The sequence below is a fragment of the Camelus bactrianus genome, chromosome 22 (genome assembly GCF_048773025.1).
Source record: "Camelus bactrianus isolate YW-2024 breed Bactrian camel chromosome 22, ASM4877302v1, whole genome shotgun sequence".
In the NCBI taxonomy this organism is placed as follows: Eukaryota; Metazoa; Chordata; class Mammalia; order Artiodactyla; family Camelidae; genus Camelus; species Camelus bactrianus.
This window is the reverse complement of record NC_133560.1, coordinates 16,062,860-16,089,187: the sequence shown is the minus strand read 5'-3', so window position 1 is coordinate 16,089,187 and position 26,328 is coordinate 16,062,860. Positions and strand designations below refer to the sequence as shown.

The 26,328-nt window shown below is 35.8% G+C and overlaps 1 long non-coding RNA gene across 1 annotated transcript in view; it reads left to right on the top strand.

The window, feature by feature from the left end:
• LOC141574612 (uncharacterized) overlaps positions 1-26,328 on the top strand; it is a 1,056,998-nt gene that overhangs the window by 397,831 nt on the left and 632,839 nt on the right. Inside the window, exon 5 of the long non-coding RNA XR_012501497.1 lies at positions 21,672-21,766. This is a non-coding gene — a long non-coding RNA (uncharacterized LOC141574612). The remainder of the gene's footprint in view (positions 1-21,671; positions 21,767-26,328) is intronic.

Here is a 26,328-nt window from a genome sequence, read left to right as displayed (position 1 = left end):
ACCTGGAGAAGCGGTACCAAGGTGGCCATTATTAGATAGGAACCGAACTCTGTGATCTGGGGCAGGGCTCGCCACCACTTACACGTGTTTCCTTCCTGTTCGGAATAATGTTTGTTGCTGTTGTTTGTGTTGATAACTCAACTCACCATTTGTATAAATGGAAATAAACCGATGGAAGGAAATGCCACCTCCTGGGACTATTTATAAGGGCTAATAGATAACCATGTATCCAGCACATAGACTGATGGCTGGCAAATAGTTTTAGTTTATTTGATAACTGTCACTAGTACACTGTTCATTTCATCCAGGAAACAGTAAGTTTAATACATTACGAATATGAGAAATACTATCTACTTAGCTACACATCTTAATCATCTCAGATGCATTTGGGAGATACATACAAATCGTCAAGATTCCTTCGTTCAATAACTGTGTAGGATGCCAGCTTGACAATTAATTTCCTACATTCACACCAAAAATAAGTGTGGTGGTTCTAAATTAGTTTACTTTTTGGGTTGTTTTGGTGGCTATTAGTTATATCTTTTATTTTTCTAAACAAACTCCAGTGTGTACTTTGAGACCTACTCAACAGGACACTGAATAATTACGTTAGTATTACTTCTTAGAGCTTATGAGGTATGTGTTTGAGAAGATAGCATTGCTTTATATCAGTGTATCTCTTTCTCTATTTTATCTATCTATGGTAAACCTAGGTCTCAAAGAAAACTTGTTATAAATAAAAAACATTATGCGATGACTAAAACAGCATGTAAATTACACACACAAATACATTTTTTCCTGCCACATTAAGTGTTCACATGGCTTACATCAGACCAGATGTTGCAAGATCTGGATTGGCATAGACTCAGCCTTCCTACCATAGAAGTGAAGCAAATTCTTTGAACCCCATTCAACAGATTTGGATAAAAATTTCTCACCCCCAGTTTTCTTTGTCTGATATATATTAGTAATAGAAATTTTCCCTAAATTCTTTTCTTACTTTTTCTTCTAACTACTACTTTCCCTTTTTCCTGAAAGTTAAATACAGTGTACATCATCCAGAGTCACTAGAAAAAAAAAAAAAAGAATATCCTAGTCTTAGCCATTAAACTATGTATTTTTCCTTTAAGGAATAGAAATAAGAAAGAAACAGGTTTTGGAAGAAAATAGTTTTAAGCAAACTGATGATATCCTGCCATGATTTACCTTATTATTTCTAGCATAATTTTGCATGATCATCTAGAATTGACAATGGGAATCCCAAAATATGTCAACCCTCTTTCCTTAGCCAGGAATCTGAGGACTGGAGACTAGAGGCTACCTGGTCTAAAGGGTGCTCTGCTATCAGAAGAAAGGGTTTCACATTAGATTTTCTTGGAAAGAAAATTGAACACAGAGGAAGGGAGCATGTACAAGGGGGGTGGATAGAGACGTAATTATTAGTGATGGCTAAACTAGTTGTTTTTAGAAATATTAAGAAATATTAAGGAGGTGGTTGCATTTTTGGAAGTGACAAATTAGAACAAGAAGAAGATAAGGAGTTGAGAGATGATTGTCAGGCTGGTTCCAGAGTTCCAAGAGACCAGGATTCAAAGTTTCTACCATGAATTAAAAGTAACTGGGTTTTTATTTAAAAAAAAAAAAAAAAATTCCAGGTCTTTCCAGCTAGTCCAGTTAACAATGGATAATGTCAGGTTTTACTAGTAATTCCCTCATATGTCTGATCTAGGGAAGAATTTGTACCTTATACTCATGGAATCAAATTGGAATAAATAATCCAGAAAGTGGAACGTAGGCATCTCCAACTCTTATCTAATCAAAGAAACAAAGAAAATCAGTGTACCCTGATGTTCCTCTCCTAGGTTATTTTTGTTTTGCTTTTACTCCATTTTTTGAGATGTGATTGATACCAAACACAGGTCAGTCTAAGAAAAGATGTCCGCATAAAGAATGATGAGTTTGGACTTAGTTGCATTTGCATCCTGATTTTCTCTGACTCTTAGCCTTTCACATTTTTAATCATCTTTTTTTTTTCCATGTTGGAATAAATCCTTCCTGCAAGTAATGCAACTTTTCTTTAGTGATAAATAGGTACACATAGAGAGAAATCATGCAAGTAAATCTTGCTCAGTAATGATTTCCTTTTCAAGTCAGATACCTTTGTAAAGACATGGTCAACATTTAAAGTGAATATGTATTTTAAAGAGTATTTTTAAATTTCACATATTAAACAGCTCAGTAGTCATAATGCTTTATACATGTCCCTAATGCTTTACTAAACATTTCTAAACATTTTAATGCTCATTATCTTACTGAGTTTTAACAACATAGCTGAGTTGGGGCAAACATTTGCCCATTTGGGGGAAAAAAAAAAGTATAATTTATGGTATTTTTATGGGCTAATTAACAAAAAATAATTTTCAAAGCCTACCATCTGTGCAGCACTACAAATATGAGAAGTTGTTTTGTTTGTTTGTTTGGGGGGAAAGCAAAAAAGTGGGTAAGTAGTAGGTATTTTGATTTGTAGAAGGAATATTCGTGTAGCTGGTAGACGCTTTTTAAATGGCATCCATGAAAACAGCCTTATGTTAAGCAGGCTTTGGCAGTTCTTTACTTTCACAAGTCATATTCATTAAAAGGACTTAACCTGAGATGTTAATAGAGTTAGAATATGGTCAGTAGTGCTAAGTCCCTGCCAGGTGCCTGCTCCTTTTCTGTTTCTTTAGTATCAGGTTGAGTTTACGACTCCAGTAGTTTCCTAGGGCTGCACTGACAAATGATGAAAACGGGGTGGCTTAAAACAACAGAAATGTATTGTCTGACGGTCCTGGAGGCTAGAGGTCCAAAGTCAGGGTGTCAGCAGGGCCCTGAACTCCCTAAGGGCTGTAGGGGAGAATCCGTCCTCGTCTCTTCTGCCTTCTGGTGTCTGCTGGCTGTCACTCTGGTCTGGTGCATCACTCTGGTCACCTGGGCATCCTTCCCCCGTGTCTTCATGTTGTTTCTTTCTGTGCACGTTTGTCTCCATGTCCACATTTCTCCTTTTATAAGGACTCTAACTGTATTGGATTAGAGCCCATTCTATTGACAGTAACTTCATACTTGAGTAAAGATCTTATTTCCAAATAAGGTCCCATTCTGAGATACTGAAGGTTAAGATTTCAACGTTATCTTTTTTTTGGTGGGAGAGGGGGCAGTGCTGTTTCAACACACAGCCAGTCTCGGTCATTTTCAAATGAAAAGGGCTACTCCAGCATTTGTCTGTCAGCCTCATATGCCTTGAGCACTTTTCTCTATGTGCCCTGAGGTTCTGTGTCGCTCTGTAGTTGAATTTATCACATTATGTTTTCTAATGTAGTTATTTGGAGACATTTGAGCTCTTCCACTACATTTGATGCTTCCTCAACAAAGTAACTGTGGCTTGTTCATCTTTTCATCCCCTGAAACCACCTACTTCTGAGTCTTCAAAATGGTGGGAAAGCAACAGTCATTGGTATTAAACTGAATTTAGAAGCAGGGAACTCCACAAAGCGTATTAGGCTTGTTGCACTTAAACAAGGAGAGCGGTTTGGTGGGAAATTAAACCTTCAAACGACCAGCTTTTCACACATACACTAAGTTGGAAAGAAAGATAAGGAGATTTTTGCCTTTTATTAAGAAATTTCCTTAGAAAGAAAGATTAGAATTCCATAGGAATTTTAACTGTAGCATTATTACTAATAAAGACAGTAGCCAAGTTTTGTGTGTGGTTCTAGCGGGTTATGTGCATGACCTTATGTAATCTATGGGATGACTTTGTGGAGTGAAAACACTAAAGAGTTAAGAAGCTATGGTATAGAGATTTTACGTTAAAAGCCCAAACTCATATAGTTAAGAAATGCCGGAACTAAAATTCAAGCACATGCTTTTAAACATTCCATTGAAGTATGTGGTAGTTGCATGTGTTACAGAATATATTCTGTAAGTATATTTTATCTGTAACATTATTAAGTGATATGTATTAGCTATCTATTAAAGGCAAGATGGATAGAAATATACTTTGTATCTTCCTTAAGAAAACAAATTTTAGGTAGTTAGTTTTAAAATAGCATTGAGCAATGAAGGAAAACTAAACTGAAAGAAATATTAATCTACTTGAAAAATGTGCAAACCAGGTCCCAAACCCACTTAAAATTATACATCCCTGAAAACAGACAATTATAATAAAAAATGCCAGTACATCCTCAATAAGATCAATAAAGAAAACGATAAAATTACCTATTTGACTTTATTATTCTCTATCTTTCCCACTAGAATGTCATTTGCTGGAGAAATGAGATCTTGCTGTTTTTTTAATCTTCTCCCCACTGCTTTCAAAGCTAATTCGGATGAATAGTAAGCACTCAATAAACAGTCACTGAATGCATTTGTTGATTTCCTCCTTTTCCTTTCGCATTACTACCTTAATCAAGTTATTCAAAAATTGTTTTGTTTTGTTTGTTTGTTTTTAGCATTGGGGGATATATTTCCATTCTGTTTTTTAAAAGAAGTTTCTTATTGTGGTAAAATACATGTAACATAAAATGCACCATTGTGATTGTTTTTAAGTGCACAGTTCAGTGGTGTTCCTAACAGTACGCAGTCATCGCCACCACCCATCTGTGTAACTCTGTTCATCTTGTAAAACTGAAATGCTACGCTAACACTAGCTGCCCGCTCCCCTCTCACAGCTCCTGGCAACTAATATTCTGCTTGCTGTCTCTGTGATTTGGACTGCTCTCAATATCTCCTATGATGGGGATCACATAGTATTTGTCTTGCATGACAGCTTTGTCTCAGCATAATGTTCATCCATGTTGTAGCATATGTCATAGTTTCTATTACCCAAGAACGTGCTTTACGTAGCTTCAGTTTTATATCTAGAACGCCACCAATATCATTAGTATTCAGTAATACTTTAAAATATATATAAATCATCTGACACTAAAAAAAAGCCCCAAGAACTTTAAATCTGAATTTATTTTCTTTTTTGAAACTTTTCTGTTTGTTTGTTTTTAGGAAATAGCACGCTTGCTTTAACAAACTTGGATGATAGAGCATGGCATTAAATTTTTGTTTTATTCCTACTCTGTTTATCTTCCATCTTACACTTCAGCAGTGCACTTAGTTCCTCAAAGTAATTGCCCAGGGAAATCCCTGAATGTGTGAGTTCATAGGGTTCTTACATATTATATAATCTAGGACCCTTATTTTAGAAGAGACAAAAACTGAGACCCATAATAGTATGGCTTGATCAAGGACATTTGTCTAGTTAGTGTCAGTTCTCAGTTGGGTCTTGTTACTAAGATGAATGCCCTGATTTCTGTGTCTGAACTGACTCTACATAGCGGTGTGGGAGTAGGTCTGATGAGGTTGCTCTAAGGATACAGCCAAATAAATCACATGGACTCTCAGATTTGGTTTTGACCTGCCTAATCTGCTCTGCCATTAGGGGAAAAAAAATACCTAACAAATTATAACTTGTTTCCACTCTGAAAAGGGTATGAGCTATAAACTTTTTATACTTTCAACTTTGAGAGATTATATATTTTTAAAATATCCACAGAAGTACTCATGCTGACATTCACATTTTATATACACTGACTACCATTTATTTTAATCAAGCAGTGGCCTCCACTATGTCAATCTTTGCTGTCACGAAGCAGAAAAAGGAATACTGCCTGAACAGACCCTAGAGAAACTCTATAATGGAGCTTAATTCAGTAAAGGACGGCTAATAATTATGTAACGTGTGGGCGGGACAATCCACTTGAAAATAAGCTTAGAATAAATCAATGTGATTGTTGAATAGAAACATACTTCCATTTTCTATTCAAAGCTATCTTGTTTTAAAAATTATCTTACATCTTATTTCTTATCTTCATGTCATATGTGAGTAGAGAAAATCTAGTCTATATTAAGAAAGTAAGGTTAAGAATATTTTCCAAAATCTAATTTAAGGAAGAAAAGCCAAAAATAAAAATGACAGAGTTTAGCAAGAAAAGAGGTCCACATTCTGAGATACATGTTGTTTAGAATTCCCGATATTAGTTGTCAGTTATATGTAAGTAGTGAATGCACAGAGTTGCTGAACTCCTAGCAAAATATATAATTTATCACCGACACACACACACACACACACATACACACATGCAGAAGCCTCCCCAAATTTTAGGCATCAGAGAGAAGAAATACACAGTGATTTTTTTTTCCCCACTCGAGATTCAAAGCATTTATCATTTGCACCGTACATTTAGCAATTTATCTTTCTTTTATTTATGTCTGAGACTCTTAACTCAATTATAGGGTCAGGAACTATTGTTAGAGTCTGCACTCCTACAGCAGAGAGTAGAGCCGTGTACAATGGCAGCTCCTGGTGACTGTTACACACACACCTAACAAGACAGACCATTGTCTAACTAGGGAAGGTGGGAGTCAGAAACAATGAGAGTAACACGGGAAAACCCCTGAATGATCATTATTCTTGAATGTTATTTCCTAATAATAAACTGTATGTATTCATATTTAGAGAAAAAGAACATTTGAAAATAGAATATACCTTAAAAAGAAAGCCTACCTCCTTAGTTCTTTACAGGAGCAAAATCTCACTCTAAAATTCCCTTTTCACACATAAGTTTTTGAAGACCAAAAAACTGTTGGGCCTGGAATGTTTTCAGTTATATTGTCCTGAAGTGCAGTCAAATGTTTATTTCGCCCTTTATTTTTCTTTCTGTACGTTCCCTGGGTAGACTCCTGAGACCGGTAGGAGCAATCTGTTCCTATTAACTTTAAAAATAGAAAAAAAAAATAAGAAAAACTTGAAAAATACAGATAAAAGAAACGAGTTCTTGCTGTTTTCTTTGTTGCAATGGCAGCAAACAGCTGAGGGAGGTAACAGAGCAGAAAGGCCAGGAGCAGTGTCTTTGGACAGAGGCAGACCTGGGTGTCCGTCCACCTCTACCGTTTCCTAGCTGAGAAGGAAATACGTAGAGAGTCATTGGTCCTGCCCCTCAAACACAGTAAGCACACAGTGAGGTCAGCTGTTAATATATTTTATCACTTCTGACACACTGTATAAAATATCCCCCTTTTGGTTAATTGTTCTCCACATGGGGACGTATCAGGAGGGCTTTGCTTTTTATTGATAGCATGATAGAATTTTATGTAACTTTCACAGACGCACTTCTGAAACCACGTCAAACTCTGGTGTCACTACTCTTTCGCAGCTTCTCCTCCAGTCCCAGCTCCTTCAACTAATGTCACAGCCAGGACCGTATCAGGATGGCTCAGTAGCTCTTGCCATCGGCCATCTGCCATCTAGAGCAGCCTTCCAGTAGTCTCCATCCCATTAACTCTCTTTAAAACTCAGCTAAAAATACTCTCTTGTTCCTTGCCTTATATATTTTAACTCCTCCCTGCTGGGGATTTTAACTTTGTAACTTAATGTTCTATTTTTTTCAGCCTTAATTTTTTCCTAGTATCATTATAAATACTCGATTGAACTTACCCCACAGATGATGATACATTAAATACAGGTGTAACAAATGAGCCTTAACTCACAATATCCGTGTCTTTTTAAAAAAAAAAAATTTTACATCACAAAATAACACAATTGGTGCTATCAGATAGCTGAAAAATTTTGTGAAATGTAAAAGATAAAATTAAGACATTTAATTAAAGAATGTAATATGGGAAATAGGGAGGTGGAATTAAGAATCAATTTTGAAATTAAATTCGGGAGGAAATCTAATAAGTTAGCCAGACCCTTGACAGTGACTTATAAAGAATCAGCTCTGTTCAAATCACTGTGTTAAAAAGTAGAGGGTTTAAGACTCCAGGAATTTTATAATAATGCACATAAATGGAATATGAGATGTAAAGTAATTTTCAAAAAGAATAATGTTGGAAGTCTCACACTTCCTGATGTCCAAACTGAAGTACAAAGCTGCAGTAATCAAAACAATATGGTACGGGCATAAAGGCAGATATGTAGAGTTCTGGAATAAAGTAGGGTGCCTAGTAATATGCCCTCATATATGTGGTCAAATGATTTTCAACAAGGGCACCAAGACCATTCCATGTGGAAAGGATGATTTTTCAACAAATGGCACTGGGAAAACTGGGTGTCCACGTGAAAAAGAGTGAAGGTGGACCCTTACCTTATAAAAATTCAGTCAAAATGGTCAACGATCTAAAGAGTGAAAACTACAAACTCTTAGAAGAAAATATAAGAGAGAAACTTCATGACATTGGATTTGGTAATGATTTCTTGGATGTGAAACCAAAAACACAGTCAACAAAAGGAAAACTTAGTGGGGTTAAAAATTAAAACCTTATATGCATTAAAGAACACTATCACACCTATTTTGGGTGGCTGTTATAAAAAACAAGACACATTTGTTAAAAAACAGAAGCAAAACAAATAACAAGTTTAAAAAAAGATAGCAAGGCTTGATTAGGATGTGGAGAAATTGGAATCCCTGTGCAGTGCTGGGGGAAATGTAAAATGGCATCACCACTGTGGAAAATGGCTTGGAAGCTCCTCAAAAAATAGAGCATTGCCAGGTGTTCCAGAAATTCTGTTTCTGAGTACATACCCTCAAAGAGCTGAAAGCAGAGACTTGAACAGATACTTTACACCGTGTTCATAGCAGTATTATTCACAGTAGTTAAAAGAAGAAAACAACCCAAGTGTCTTATCAACAGATTAATGGGTAAGCAAAATATATACATATGATGGAATATAATTTAGCCCCAAAAAGGGAAGAAAATTCTGACACATACTACAACTTGGATGAATCTTTAAAACATAATGTTAAGTGAAGTAAGCAAAATATTTAAAGATAAATATTGTATGGTTCCATTTAGATGAGATATTGTGAAATAATAGAAAATACACATATTGGTCTCTTTCCCCATTTTCTGGTGCAGAGATTCTAAAAAGGGTGACACTGAGCTCCTAAATCCTTTTGAATTTCTTGGGTGATAGGAGTGTCTTTTGTTCTACCGTGGTGACTCTGGGTTGGTTGCTATACTGGGGCTGGTCACCAGAAAGAAGCTTGGAATTTTCAGCCCCTCTACCCATTTTCTAGACAGGGAAGAGGGCCTGGAAATGGAGTTAGTAATTGATTATGCCTTCCTGATGAAGCCGACATGAAATTCACCAAAGGCTGGATTTCCGAGAGCTTTAGGGTGGCTGAGCACATGGAGGTACTGGGAGAGTGGTGCACCCAGAGAGGACACAGGGCATGGAGGGACCATGCCCCTTCCCTAATACCTTGCTCAGTGCATCTCTTCCACCTGGATGTTCATCTGTATCCTTTATCAAATCCTTTCATAAACTGGTAAATGGAAATGTTGCCCTGAATTCTGTTCTAGCAAATTAATTGAATCTGAGGAGGTGGTCATGGCAACCCCAGCTTCACAGCTAATAGATCAGAAGCCTAGGTGACAACTTGGACTTGCAATTGGCATCTGAAGTGGGGTAGGAGCAGTCTTGTAGGACTGAATCCTTAACTTGTGGGGTTAGATGTTACCTCCAGGCAGACCGTGTCAGAAGTAGGTTAAGTTGTAGGATCCTCAGCTGGTGTTGCAGAGAATCACTTAGTGGGGGGGTAATCAATGGCTGGTGTCAGAGTGCTGTGAGTTTGGTAGCAGTGTGAGAACACAGAAGTACTGTAGGTTTTTCCTACTCAGGTATCTAGAGTAATCAAATTCATAGAGAAAGTAGGATGGTGGTTCTCAGGGGCTGGAGGGGTAGTGGTGGGGAAAGGACAGTTCTAGATTAATGGGTACAGGTTTCAGTGTGGGAAGTTGAAAAAGACACATGGTGGTGACGATTGCCAATAATGTGAATGTACTTAACACTGCTGAACTGTATACTTAAAAATGCTAAATTGGTAAATTTGATGTTATGTGTATTTTAGCAGGAAAAAATGATTTCTAAACCCATAGAATAGCTATCATTGATAAATTTGCATAAAATACACATATGTAATCTTATACATAATCAGAAGTGCAAATTAAAACAGTGAGATTTTAATTTATCCATCAGATTGTATATATTTATACATATACACACACACATATATATACACACATTCATTTCAATGAATTTGTTGGATGTAAATTCTCTTTTTATTCAAAGGAGGGCTGCCTTTCAAAGTGCAATGTACGTTAACTCAGTATTAAAACTGTTGATAATCATACAATGTAACTCTTGGTTTCCAGCCTAGAAAGCATTTGTTCATAAAGAGTCGTGAACAAAGACTTTCATTATAGCTTTGTTTTGCAATAGGAATTTAAAAAAATTCTAGTGAGCCTAACCATTTTACTGAACAAATGATTAGTACTAAATCTGCATTGCGGGATACTTTTGTTGTGGTTAAAACAAACAAAGAAATGTATACTCATACACCCATATGTATTTATATATGCATGAAATGGAGATACTTTCCAGACATATTGTTAAGTGATAAATAGCTGCTAAAAATGCACAGAATCAAAAACTGTATTTAAAAAAAAAAAAACCAAATACAAATACTAAAAAATAGGTTTTCCATTTTGTTTGTAAATTTATATAAAAAGTTTCTTTAAAGTTATGTTGGCAAATTTCATGTTATACCAACACTGTTGCAAATCTATTAAGGAATTAAATGTTCCATCCTCCCATACTTTCATAAAGTAGATAATTTTTATTTATCATCTTGGTGTATATAATATAAAACTTTGCATATATATAATTTTACATAACATTATATAGTGTTTATAGTATTAATAGTTTCCTATTACATTATCTAGTTGACATATCTTAAAATACTTTTCCATTTTTGAAATTTACGGTTGACAAACTTCAGGGTGCTAGACTAAGTATGTTAGTAAAGATAGCCACATGTTTTGAAATATTTTCACAAGAAAAAGGAATACTGGTAAGGTCTAGGAATACTGGTAAAAAGCTATGAATGTTTTGTTGAAAAATTCTCCAGTGGTATTCAAGCAGTTCATTCTGAATTCATCATGGGAGCATATTGCCTACTGCCCTCAAACCAACTTAGCCAACATTGGGCACAATTAACATTTTTTTTCTGACTTGAAAATTACAAATAATATTCATTGCTGTTTAATTTGTAGAATTTTTCACTTTCAAAGGTTATAAAATATCCAGTATTGTGGTATTCCAAAAAATACTCTATTCTGGGAGTATTTCGTTTACTTATTTTTTTCAAGGAGGTCTTAATATCATAGTTATCAAGTTACAAGTTTATAATATAGATATTCTTGATTTACTGTTATATCATTTTAATTTTCCATTGAATCTCCTTTTTCTTTTTAAAAATTTTATTAATGTTGCTATTATTATATAGCAATATTAATATCAGTATTATCATTTTCAGAAAAGCCATCCTCTTGGTCCCCTATTATTGGATGACACATAATACTGAGATATGCACAAATCGCAACAACACAGCTTTAAGTGCTTTCCCAAAGGGAAGACATCTGTGTAACCTGCAGCCAAATCAGGAATTGAAATAGCACCGAAACCTGAAGCCTCCTGTTTACCCTTGCAATCAGCTCTGGTTATTTATTATACTGTAATTTAATTTTTACACACAATTTTCTGATGTGTATTATCTTTGGATTACCTTTTCTCATCTCAAATTGTAGAAAGATGTAATGTTCTCAAGTATCCAAAAAATACTGATTTACTTTATCCTGGATTCTCACTGTTTGATTTTGGGTGCTCGTCAACTAGAACACAGGAACTCTTGGGAATGTAGCTAAAGTAAAGTAGTCAAAGCTCCACTTAAAATATCAATTTATTAAATGAAGATGCGCATGGAATGATACACATTCAACAGTGTTATCAAATATAATAGATCAATAGGAAAATACTGAGTTTTAATCATCCATTGCTTCAAGTAATAGTTCAAAAATTTGACTTATATCTTTGCTGTTACTGTCTTTTATTATCACTAAAGCCACATTTTTTTTTCCATCTAGGTAGTTCCTAAGCATCTCATTTTCACTGCTGTCCAAGGTCTTTAAGATAGATGTACATTTTAATCTACATAGGTTGCTACTCCTGGGAATTTTATTATGAGCCACAATATTCATTTGCAAAATATATGGACCAGTGTTAGTTGTTCATTTGTTTGTTCCTTTGTTTGCTTACTTTGTCCTGGATGTTTATTTTCATGATCCCCAAATATTTAAGTGTAGCCAGTTAATATATTACACATTGATACATCTTGCCCGAAAAATTATTAATACCAGTATCTAGCCTTGCAATGGTGAGGTCACGTCTTTATAAAAAAAAAAATTACCAACTCTACATTAAATATATCTGGATCTTTTTCTTTAAACCAGTTCTATCAGATGACCCCTAAATGTATCAAAATTTTTCACTTATTGGCATCATTTTAGGCCAATGTCTCATCTTGGGCATTGTGTTTTGTTGTTCAAAACATAAAAATTGATATTATGCCCTTTTAATATAAGATTTTAGAGAGAGTTGCAAAGAAGAAGACAGTAATTATTTAAGGGAAAACTTTTGGAAAAACGCTTTATAATCTGGAGTTTTTGGAAACTCTCTTGGATGTCTTAGCAAAATGGAAAATACTTGGTATAAATACATTTAAATTGCCCTCTGTTCAGGGCAGTTTAACCTCCCTCCATTACTTAGGGCTAGGCATCATCTCTCTGATAAGCAGCCTCAAAGCGACCTGTGCTAAGTGCCTGTCAGAAGTTCATATGCAGTTGGCTCCTTATCGCAGCTCAAATCCGCTGTTACACCCATGCTTTGGTCTCTGTCTCACCAAGAGCTTCAAAGTTAGGGAGCCAAATAGATACATCCCTTCCCTGGATCTTTGATGATGTTATAGCAAAAACACCTCTGCCGCCTGGGTTCCTGAACCCTTTTCTCATTTTCTCTTCTCAGCACCTATTCAGTTTTCATTACCTAATAATTACCATGAGAAGTTTTAAATCCGTCAAAAATTATTTTTCTTACTTGGTGTGGAGTATAGATGTATTTTATCTGACAAGAAATAAGTTGTCCCTGATCAGTTGTATACACTCCTTTCTTTGTTCTCCTTTCTGCTTGTTTCTGAATTTTAAATTTTCTGTCATAGAGAAAATTCTGATTTTTTTAAACTTCATTTTGCAGATAGAAATGCCAATATTTGTGCTAGTTCTTCGCAGCCTTTATTTTTAGAGGATAAATTCAGTGCCTTTTTGTGAAAAATAGTGTTTGATAATTTCCCTTCTTATTATCCAATATATATTAAATGTATTTAATATAAGTATATATACTTAAAATATATTTGCTACATTGCTGAAAAATACCTTTGGGGGTTTTTGTGGAAACACTAGTTGTACATAAATGCAAGGAGAGTATTCTATTAGCTTGCTTACACAATGTCTGCCTGTGGCAACTGGATTCAATTTCTGACTTGTTTTCAATGTTTTTCATCAATGCATAATTTTCGAAAATTTACCAGAATTTTCATCGGGCTTTTAAAGGGATGACTGATGCCTGAGTGAGGGTAAAAGAATTCTGTTAGCCAGAACTAGAGGGAAAATCTATAAAGATATGCACATTTAAAAAAAATTATAGTTCAAAACATTTTTATACACATCATTAGGAACATGTTAATATACAAATAAACAATATTCACAGTGAAATGCAAACTGACCCTCTGAGAGCACTCCCATTTTAGCTGCTAAGCCATACCTAGGGAGGGGACTGCTTTCAAAGGAAATCACAACCCCAAATAAAAGACAAAAAAAGGCATAATGTGGACGATATCATTGTTTAAAGACATTTCAGAACTTAAGATTCTTTATCAGTATGTAATTTGTCAGCTCCATTGCAAACTTGAAATGCAGCAACGTAGTTTGGTGTTCAGTATTCATTTCAGGCACAGAGAACACTGGGCGGCGACTGAGAAACAGGAGCTCCTTTTCTGGATCTGCTCCTTGAAAACACCAGGTGGTTTCTATTCCTCATCTTTACCACATCAAAAATGGAGAGGATGATTGGGACTGTGACCCATCCGCCTTTGAGACATTAGGCAGATTAACCTGAATTCGAACTCCCTCAGCTGAAGTAATGGCCATAAGATAGTTCATCCTGTTGTTACATTTAAACTCTCCCGTATTAATATAGGTTTTACTTAAAAAATAATTTCTATACCATCCAGCTAGGTTAATAAAGTATCAAGTTTTAGGAGAATATTCCATACAGATACTAAATACATGAAACCACAGGGGTTAAGAGTGTTTCTTCTGATCTGGGAAGCACATTGGTTTCGTTTCACATGATGAAACAAAGACAAGGCTTTTTCAAGACTAAGGACTGCTTCCAGGCAGTACTTGCATTATCTATAGCATTAAAAAAAAAAAAAAAAGGTATTTTACTCTCTTCAATTTAAAAATGGTTTCCGAGTTTCAAGTTTTCTGTTAGATGTGCCAGTCTGGAAGCCCAGGATGAAGGAGAGAGGGAACGAAGAGTTAGGCTATAAAGCTGCTAATACATTAGCTAATTCTTTTATGAAACATTCTGAAGCATGAGATATTAAATCACCCTTTCCCGTTCATTTCCTGCTCAGGCAGCTTTTGAGTCTGATAAGCTTCAAAGCCCAGATGGAAAAGTAAGGTCCAAAGAGACTGACTTATAAGCACACAGTTTAAAAATTCAGCAAAAGAAGTAGCGTTGTCCCTAAGATCTTTCTTGTAGACTCTTGCTAGTTTCTGTGATGCTGTAATAAAAACTGGAAATAATGAGAGAGAGAGAGGGATGGAGAGAAAGATAGAAAAAGAAAGGAGAGATGAGAGAAAGAAAAGAAAAGAAAAAAAAAATCCAGGAGGAAATCGAACTTTATGAAATGACTTAAGTGGTTTTTTGAGGGTTTTAAAACAGCTGCAGAAAATACCCTCCAATTTTCCCTGTTGATGGCCACAGCAAATGAGAGGTTTATTTTCCACACCGTCATTCAGCCGCTGTCAACGATGACCTCCCACCCACGTCCTGTATTCAAAAACAGAATCCTTTCAATTCCCAAATGGAGTCCGTAGCCAGGGAGGGAGAACTGGGGAGAAGCCCTGCCTTGATTTCATGAAGGGTGTTGAGCCAATAGCTCATGACTGGCAATTAGTTGAACCGCTGACCCCACAGTGGATGCAGCTTTCAGAAGCGCTTAGCTTAGTAGCAGAGAGTAGCTTACCCCCTGGTGAATCAGGATCAATACTTATTAAATACTTCATGAACTCTATTCATTTCTAAAACAGCCACTTGTCTGCACTTCCTGTCATGTTCTGCATTAATCTGATATGTAATACGATTCTTACATTTTATATTAGGTTACTTAGATGCTGAAAAGGGAAAGGCAGAGCAGGGATTGTGGGGGCGAGGGTCTGTTTGTTAACTGTTTTAGCATCATTCACTATCTGTTCTCCCTTTTCTAAGAGATTAAGTATAGCACCCTCCTAGACAGTAATTTCATTATTTTCATTCTTCTTCCTTATTTATTATTTTTAGGTCTAAACCCACAGGCAAAACGTTAAACATTTGTTATGTACTTTCCTCCTAATTCTTTGGGAAGACAAATGAAGTGATTTCTGTAAACAAATTAATCATTTTCCCCCAAGTACTCTATGCATGGTCTGGAATGAATGAAGCAAAATCTAGGGTATTAGAGTAATTACAGATGCAAAACTATTTGAAGGAGGCTTTGTTTAACCTTTCTTTTTACCTTCTCAGAAAAGAGTCAGCAATACAAAATAAATAATCTAGGAAATAAAGTCCTACATAATCTCATTTTTGAGAGATAATGTGTTCACAATTTGGTTTATTGCAGAATTTTCTGTTATTTATAATAACATATATTCATGTATGTTTAAATAATTACTAATAAATAGTTATACATCTCTGTAACTTTCTTTTTTCTTAACCGTACATCTTGGATGTGGGATTAATTTACCTGTTTTATGGCATTTTTTGTAGTTGGAAATTTTTAACACATTTTTTTACTGATTGGCGTTTGAATGTCTTCTAAATTGTTGGTCATTTTAAACAATAAGTCTGTAAACAGTCTTGAACATCCTTATCGTATGTATTTATATATTTGAGTATATCCAGTCATGAAATTAATAGATTTAGAATGCTAGTTCAAAATATAAGTGCATTTTAAAGGCTATGTCAATTTAGACAAATAGAAATCTTTAAACAAAGAGCATGCAATATTAGCAATTTTTGCAATCTTTAACAATTGGATAGTACCTTTTCATTGTTCTATTTCCTTATGCAATGCCACATGGTAAAGTAATTTTATTACTGTTGTAATGCACATGGTATAAATTCATATGCTAGAGGAAAGTGGAAAATACATAAATTTGGTGCCTAATTACTCTAATTCAGTTACTACAATATTTCCTTGTATATGTTTCCAGAAGTTTGTGATATTCAGGAATACCCAAAACTTTAGCAAATATTTTAATATTTTTTAAAATTTTATAGCATTCCAGTTTCCTTCTATTTTTCAAGTCAAGCATATCTTCCTTAAATATTTTATGTGAAATTATTTCACTATTTGGGGAAAAAAAAAAAAAACTTCTGAGCACTTTATTCCTCTCAGTGGAAAATAATAAAACCTGTTCTGTCTTTTCGCTTTATTGTTTGCAAAAAAAATTAGAAGACCTAAGCCTGTTTTAAAGTATTTTTTGGTTTTATTATCCGAAGAGTATTTTATTTATTCTCTAGGCAAGCAGTTCACCTCTTAATATTTCATTTCTAGAAAACAGCGTAATTATCTCTATTTAAGTTTATCGCTATCTACATAATATGTGTTGGGTCTTATACTGTAAAAAATAATATGATTTTGCATAAGGGACATGATAATATGGGGGTCTAAAATCAAAAGTCAAAAGCTTTATTTTTAATTCTAATATTTACAGTCAGATGATTATTTGATAAAAACACATGTAATAAAGGATAAACATTGATAATTCCAATTCTAGATTTTTTTTAAATTTTCTCTCATTCAACATTTTTAAATTTTGAATTATTTAACCCAATTTTAAATTTTATTAATATAATCCCACTGTAATTTTTAAGTTAGCTTTTTCACCTTGAAAATACTTGGCTCCAATATTGAAACAAAAAAACCCCAAAATATGTATTGAAACAATCGTTTCTCCTTTATTTGTAAGAGTAGACTGTGTTAATGTTTCCTGATGGTGAGATGAGTTTTCTGTAAGGATATGACTTCGATTGGCTTTGCTCTCCATTTAAAAAACATTTCAGCAATCATTTTTGACTACTATGGATACATTGAAAGATTTTTTCTGAAGATTGTTCTAAAGCATAATATTAAGAATAATAAAATAATAGCAATATCTATTTCATATTTCATACTAACTTCATGGCTTTGGTCTGTTTCCTGTTACCTTCATTGTTCCTTGCTGATAAAGCAGGCATTATTTCTAGTTTTTCTGTAACTGAGAAAACTGACACTCAAAGCGAATAAATGGTTGCCCAAGACTGTAAAACCAGTAAATACCCAACAGTAAATCAAAGTTCCCTTCGAAGTTAAACCTGAGAGAGAGAGAGGGTATGTGTGCGTGTGTACGATTATGCTAACATAGACATTTGAGATGCTTGGAATGACCAAAATTTAAAATGCATTTTTTAAGAAAAAGGAATAAAGGGCAAGTTGTAGGAAAATGGGAATATTATGGAAATTCACCTGACTTACAGCAATGTGAATGTGTGCATACAGTGGAGCAAGGTGGGCAACTTACAGTTTTGAGCTGGGAGTGAATATCACTGGAAAGTCAAATAAAATCATAACTTCAGCAGAAATTTGAAACTTAAAAAAAATAATCTGAAAATGACTCAAGGGTGAAAATGATTGAGTAAAAATGCTAGAGGAAGTCTTCTGAATTTTGTCCTTCATTCTATCCATTTATGTCTCTCTTTGATAACCATTTACCAGTGTAGCATCCAGATTTTCTATATATTCATTCCTCCCTTTCAAATATATCTCCTATGACTCTGTCACTTTATAAAACACATCTTTTGCTTATTCATAGTTTCATAACTTTGCTCAATATTGTCCCTCGACCTGAGATGTCTTCTCTCTCCTTATTATTACATCAAATATTTCCAGTGCTCTGAGTGCAAAAAAATCATTTTATTCTGTGTAGTTCCATAGTCAGTGTCTTTCCCAGATAACCCCAACTTATATAAATTACTATAGGATCATAACAACTCCTATTTCCTGAGTGTTTACTATATGGCTGATCATTTTTAAGTGCTCCTTTATTTCTCAGGAAAGCCCTTAAGATAGACTGTATTTTGATCTTCATTTTAAAGATAAGTAAACTGAGGCCAGAGACTTTAAGTAAACTTCTGAAAATTACATACCTATTACATGGCTAAGTCTGCATTTTTTGGCCCATAACTATTATTATTGCCACTTTTAATTCTCATTGACACTTAATGAACGTTTGTGTTTTCCCAAAGAGGTGTGTGTTCCTTAAAGCCAATGACATAGCTTGGACATTTTTATGTGGGTCCTAATACTTAACTGTGACACACAGTAGGACATTAATAAAACTTCAGGGGAAAAAATGAATATATTTAATATCAAGAACTCTGCTAAGGGTTATTGAGTTAAAAAAAGAAGTTAAAATATATGTATATAGTGATGTGGAATATTTCATTTAATTTAATTATGATCTTTATATGAAGGAGAAAAAAAAAAGCATGTGACAGCTGTGGTATCTGTAAAACCTTTGTCTAAAACTTTTTGTTTCTTATGTCTCAATTTCACTGTTTACACCGAATCTTTTTGTTTATTTGTTTTCATGATTTTTAAGAAATTTTGCAAGAGCTATTTTCACCCACGTTAGCTTTGCTGATAGGGTTTTAGTAGCTCCTATGTGAAATCATCCCCAGGAAACATTCTTTTTTTCTTTTTGGCTATTTCCAAAAAGAAAAATACTTAATATCAGTATGAATAACACTTGTGCTCATTGCAGCATAATGTTGGTGCAATCTGTGCTTGATACAGTTATAAATAAGTCTTTGAAAGCATTTTTCTGTATTTTAAATAAAGGCTATAGAAAGCCACGAGAAGGATCTAGTCTTGTTAATATCACAAGCTGTTTCCCCACCTGCACTCGGAGCAGCTTTAGTGCAGCAGCTGTCTGGGTTTGTGTTGGCACATCCCTGTCTGCACAGGAACCCCACGGTTTACACAGAAAATGAATAGGCCACAGTTCCGATGGGGGTCTTTAATAATCTCTCCTCTGATGCTACCACGTGTGAGCACTGGGCTTTGAAGGGGTGTGAGGTGTGAAGTTCCAGGAGGATTAGAGGAAGCCACTCAATTTCGAAAGGTAGAAAAGAGCATTAGAAAAACCTGCGAGTGCCTTTGCATTCCTCCTGCATGTTGATCAGACGCGGTTTATATTGATACTACAGCTTCATGTCCAGCATGGGAGAGCAGGCGAAGGGACTGGTGTAATTATGTGATTCACTCCATCCCATCCGGCCTCCTTCAACGAGGACAAACAAAACCCAGCACAGATGTTGCATTGATTTTATTTACCAAATATTAGCTGTGAAAATATTAACCTGATGGGAACAAATATCTATCCAGCAGTACCTGTGGAGATTAAATCCAGGGAGAACGAAATGTATTCATTGAGCTTACCTACGTACAGATGGGTGGCCGTTGGATGTTCAGGAATAAAGCAGTCTTTTTTTCTCGCTTCCTTTTCTTTCTCCTTTTTCCTTCAATGCCCCAGGAATTGCTAAAAGTATCATCCATGGCAGTCAGTTAATCATAGTCCATTAGGCCGTGTGCATCCTTGACAAATTATCTGTTGAATGGCAGGAATTCAGGTAAAACTGAGGACTATACTCCAATAACTTTTTTAAGGCATTTTAGAGAACACAAATCTCTCTTTGGAGATTAATCTGAGCATTTTAGGGGGGACTCCAGTATGATGAAGGTAAGGCAATAGAATCCATCACCTGGAAACATACTGGGTGTAATTGCAGAATCAAAACACTAGGTTCTCATCAGCCATCTACTACCCTCCATTTGAATTAGAGTTCAAAAGATCTTTAAGCACTGGGGATGCTCAGTATTGACTTGAGACCTTTTTATCTTCATTAATATATGAAAAAGGAAAAAGAAAAGGTCTTTGGACTCAATTCGAGATGCATTTCCTTGATAGATCAGGCACTGTGCTCAGCACTTCAGAACTGAAGATGAATGATATACGGGACTTAGACCAAAAGACTCACGTTCAAGGGGACACTCTAGACGTGTAACCAGACGAGTACGCTAAGCACCAGCTATAGAGGCATCTTGGAGGAAAGGGTGCTTACGCTGTCAGGAGGCAAAGCAGGGGAAGGTGTCTGAGAAGGTAACATCTCAAAGCAGGTCTTAGAAGAACAAATGGAACTTTTCTAGGTGGTTTAATAGGCAGAACGAACCGTCGTTGCAGTATGAGTTTGTAGACGCCATAAAACTTGGTATTGCTGGAGCTCAAAATAAACTGGGAAAGGGTAGAGGCATTCAAAAGATGAATCTTCAAAAGAGGCAAAAGTCAGATCATGAAGGATAATTTATTTTTCCTTGAGGGTCTCAGAATAAGAACTATGGGTGTGAAATAAGTCACAGGTCGGCACGTTCATATGTGTGTTTGAGGAAGAAGCTTCTGACTGAGTGCAGAGTGAACTGGGTAACGGTGACTACTCAGAAGGATTTTGCCGTGGTGCACAGTCAGATAATGGGGGAAATGGCAGGAGATGTGTAATAGGACGGACACACAAGGAGACTTTCAGGAGATGGATTTGTCAGGGGTTATTGAAGAGCTGACAGAGTGAAGAACTGGTAACTCTCAGGACCTGGTAAATCTTGTGAGTCCTTTCCTATAAGATTCACAGAACATCAGCCCTCTATTCACTTAGGACAGACAACATTGACTTCTCTGTCCACTGCTGTCAATTTTTCTAGCCCCTAAACATTCTTCTGATTTTATGCAACAGAATATAAACAAACGACAGCCTTCCAGGGCAGAACAACCAATGGCTGGATCCAGTAAAGCTTGACAAATACTCTGTTTCTGCCACGGCTTGCCGACACAGTTTTAAGCCACAGACTAAAGATGAGTGTAGCTACCACTGCCCTCCTTGAAGTTAAAACAGCTTGCAGTATTTTGCCCTAATATTGTCAAGAATCACAATTCCTTTCCCAGAAAACTGCTCTAATTGGATTCGGTGGACCTTGACCGGCTTGTCACAGCTACATTCAGGGTGAAGGTGAAATCTTTGAGGAGTTTTTTCCTGAAAACAAGAGCTGAACATCTCTGATGAGGGCCCTTAAGAGTATCTATCTCAATGCAATTTTTTCATATCACTTTTCCATCATTTGTGTTTTATTATGTATGACAGTTGCCGTATTTTCTAGAAAGTTGTCCAGAAAAAAATATAAGTTCATGGTGGATGATTTAACACCCCAAATCCTGTGTGTATGTATTGACATTTTTTACAAGTTTATTGATTACACAAATATAAAACTTGAACAAAGTGATTATTTTTCTGTATTAAAAAAAAAATCCCTATTCTAATTTTGCAACAGGTGGGAAGCTGCTATTAAAGCCACACCGCTTAGGAAGAATCAGGAAGGTGTCCTGAGAGATCACACGTATGGGAGAGAAATCTCACCTTTGTAAGGTAAGTGCTTTCCTTAAGCTTCTAAAATCTGAACAATATACAAAGCTATCATTTAAAATAATTACTGTTGGAGTTTCCTTGATAAATGGGAGTAAAGTGAATTCACGTTTCTGATTCAAATTTCCTGAATGCACAGTTCAGTGGTGGAGCTAGTGACTCTGAGATTTGAGATACAATACAGACACATATGCACGTGCATATATACATATGTGTATATAGAAATGAATGCTATGAATGCACATACATATTAAATATTAAAAAACTTTATCAAAGGACTTTATCTGCCTGTGTTACCAAGTAGAAAGTGTGATCCCGTTTGAAAAATGTGAATACGCTAATTTTTTTTAGTATTTTGATGTCTCAGAAAGTAGAACCAGGATGTCTCAAAATGTAAAAATACTAAATTGTATGAAGCATTTGGTTCTAAGTTTCAATTAAGGGAGAGGCTGTTTCTTACATGGTCTGTTTCCTAGGGAGGCACAGTGATGTTTTAATAAGTGACAGAAGATAGTTTGTCTCTTAATTCGTTTACCTAGAAGCAGACATGTGGCAGGGAGGAACTTGGAAATGGGACTTAAAAGAGTGACAGGTCCCGGGCATGAGAAACACAGCTCCCTAAAGAGAAAGTGTGTGTTACCAGGGAGAACTCTGTTGGAAGGTGAGCCAATCAGAGCTGGTTCTGCTAAATTATGAAGAGGCTGTAAGAGAGTCACCCCCGACTTCTCTTACTTTGTATGAAAAACTTCTGCTCACTTTTCACGAACCCGATTCCCTAACTAGCAGGTTGACATTAAGTCTTCATTCTTTAGAAATGTTAATATTTGGAAAGTGTATAAAGTGTGTTATCTGAAAATGTAAAAAAAAAAAAAAAAAGCAATTCTCAAGATATGGCATTCTGTTCCATTTTGGTCAAGATGGAAGTTTGATTATCACTGTGGGCCTGAGAAAACCTGGATTCCAAGGTGCTTTACAGAAATACAGCTGGAAAAGCAGGCAGTGATCTTCAAGTAGATCAGCTTCTGAAAGTGGCATTACTTGCATCCATCACTGGCATTAAATTGTTTATTTGCCCCTTTATTGAAAAAGGGGAAGAGAAGAGATTGGATTTTTATAAGATTTATATGGCTGTAGGTACCGACTGTAACACCTGAAAGTAAGGCTGTGTTTATGACATTTTACCATGTTTTGTCTGCAGCCTGAAAAACTCTCATTGAGAAATGAATTATGATAATACTGCACTAAATGGGCTCAGCGTGGGGCTGAGTAAGTGTTGCTCTATTGAAGGAAACCAGACGGCTTAGGAAAGTCTTGAAATTCTACACTGATAAGAAACTTCTGATGCTCCGAATTAAACTTCAGAAAGAATCTCTTTTAACTGATCTTTACTCTGGTTCCACGAGGGGTGGGAGAGTGAGGGAGGGAACCTTTTCTGCTTCCCTCAAACCCTAAAATTTTTCAGATCTTTTCCCTGTAATTTCTGATTAATGGCAACCTTGATTTTGATTCATAGTATCCTGTTATTCATTATATGGGAGAAAAAGAAGTCACTTTTTTTTTTTTTTTTGCAATCTAATTTTAAAAATTAGGGCTAGCGGTGATGGAATTTAAAATCAAATTATCCTGTCAGAGTGACAGATAAATCTCAAGAGATTCTAATGAGATTTTCCACTGGCAGGATGCTGAATTTCGCCCTTTCCCAGACTCCTTCATTCTAGATTTTGACTGTGAGTGACAATGAGCTTCTGTGTTTTGAAATATTTTGTTCATTTGTGTCATTTTAGTTCTTGTTTAGAAATTCTGGGGTGGCTTCCTTACTTGTTTACCCTAGGTTAAAGGGGAAAAATGTATACACAGATGTCAAATGGGTGCACCTTTTACTGTAGAAAGTTGTGGGTACTTAACATACACCTGAACTTGGTTTAGTAGATTTACCAAATTCTAACCGTGCCTTTACAAGTTACTATTCTTAGAGAAATTTCTACTATAAATGTGCTCTAAATATGACACAGTTTTCTTGTGATACTGCTCTTTGCATTTTTTTCTCTTGTCATTATTCTAAACAAAATTTGAAATCTTAAGTGCTTTTACAATATTGGGTAGACCTCTAGAGTTCTAGACTTGGTTAACAATTATGTTCTCTGTAGTCGTGGATTTAGAGACTCTGTTTCTGATACCTAAAACAAAACTCTTCCTGACTGGTCTTTAAAACATGTGACAAATAATACTTCCTAAATGAAATAATGGGTATCACTTTATTCCTCGGCAGAAAAACATACCTAAGCTAAGCAAGCAGTCTATCCAGTGACTTTAGCTCAGTAACTGAATTACCGATTGATGGTTTAAAATGTCTGGTGGAAACAAAGGGAGAACAGGAAAAAATGATCCGTTATTAGAAGATCCTGTGTATTAAGAGATTGTCTTGGAGTAGAAAGCGTGTTGCCTTATGAAGCTGGCTCTAGACTGAGCTTGCTTCCTAACTCCAATTAAGCAGGGAGTTCATGGAAAGTCTATAAGTTTCACTTGCCACATGGACAAGCCAGGAGCTAGTCAAAATCTCCAGCTATAATGCAGAACTTTGCTTCTTCATTGTATTTCCATCTTTTCATGTTGTAGCAATCCCTAAAACAGAGGATATTAACAAGTAAGTGTTCCTCAAGAAGCCTGCTTTGGTTCCTCAATTATTATCCCAAAATGAGGAATGGCTAGGATGTGAGGTAATAATTCAAACGACAGACGATGCTCAGAAGAAAATGTGGCCGGGCACCTTTGTGTCAGCCCTGAGGGGCAGCACATACTGTACATTAGTTAAGAGTCTTAATAAAAGAACAGAAGGAAGGGAAAATAACACAAAATGAAGAATGAATTACTTAAGATTAAATAGTTTCTATTACAGAAATAGGCTACATGTAGAGCTAATGGCAGGCATTTTCTACAGACAGATGGAATTCTCTTGTCTCCCAATGGTATTGATATGAAGTCTCTGTTAAGATTCATTTTTCCTGAAACATTTGCATATAAATATAAACATCATTACTTGAGGCTAATTGCCCTGTAGGAACTAAAATGTGGGAATTAGCATCTTCAGTCGTTTTTATTATTATTTTTTAAAGTATCTCTAACACGCATCATATTTGGTACTGCATGGCTGCAGCAGATAATTACCACCATTAGGAATCTCAGACGCAAAATCAAAACCATTTGGAATGGCTTCCAGGGCAACCCAGCACAGTGAGTAGCCACCAAAATGAGTATATGAGGTTTATGTTCATGCATATTCATAAGGGTACTTAATTCGACATTCATAGTAGGGGGCTTTTGAAAGCTTGTCAAAAGAGCAGCGCCCAAACAAGACCAAACATCAAAGGTAAGAAGACACAGTACATCTTGCTGTCACGCACACACACACAGATATCGCTTGCAGGAGGCAATGACTAGCACTAAAGGAATTATTTATTTTAACTACTCAGAGGAGATGGCAACTTCTACGAAGCTGTAAACCACAAGCTTTTGCCTTTATCGTTCATCTTATTGATCAGAAAGGTCAGGAGTATAACTTATTCAAAGAGTGGCTCATAGGCAACAATTCTGGACAAATGGGCATGTAGACTTGGGTGATTAATGCCCCTTGCTTGTGCAGAATATGAGGAGAGTTTGAGGGCATGTCTTAAGGACAGGAAAAAAAAAAAAAAGGAAAGTGTCTGAAAGAATACCTGCGTGGCTGCGGCGCTGTCTCTGAGACGTTGCCCATTTTGTGGGCGGGTCTGTGTATTTCTGCATACAGGTGCTGCCTTTTTCAACTGTTGTGTTCCGAGGCGATCTTGCTGACATTATACTTTTCAAAACCATTTCCATGACATTCAGCAAATGTTTGTTCTGGTGGAACAAATCTGTTAAATTATAGATTAGAAACAGTACAAAGAAACCTTTACAAATGTATCAGTTTCGGTTTTGCACAGAGCAAACAGCATTATATTTAAATGAAGCACACCTTGTTAGAATAAAACAGCTACGTAACAAGGTCCTGAGCTTGGTTTTCTAATTCTCTTCTCCTCCTTGGATGGAGTTGTGAAAGACACAGATAGCATTGGGGGTGACATCTCATCAGTTGCTTTCAGATGCCCACCTCTGCAGTTCACCTCTGCTCACCTGTCATTTTCCTGTCTTTCCCGGTTCTCTTTCCTCAGTTTCATTCCCCGCCCATGCCTCTTCCCCCTTGATGCTCTCCTGTTCCTAGGAATTGTCTAAATGTGAAGCAATGACTCTTTTCCCAGAATTGTGGCCCCATATTATTTAATGGATATTTGATTCTCTTTAATCCTCCCTTCACACCTATAGACAGTCATTATGTTGGGAAAATGTTGCAGCTTGGTGAATCAGTGGCTTTCAAAACATTCTAGGCATGAATGCCAGGGTACTACTAGACTTACCATAGGCTGCAAGTCACCTGTTTATGGGCATAGATCCATAAGTCACACATTAAATTGTTGTAGAATTTAGAGAAGAGTGAAGTTTAATTTAGTGATTCTTTGGTAAAGATTTATTTTTCAGGCTATATTTCAGTT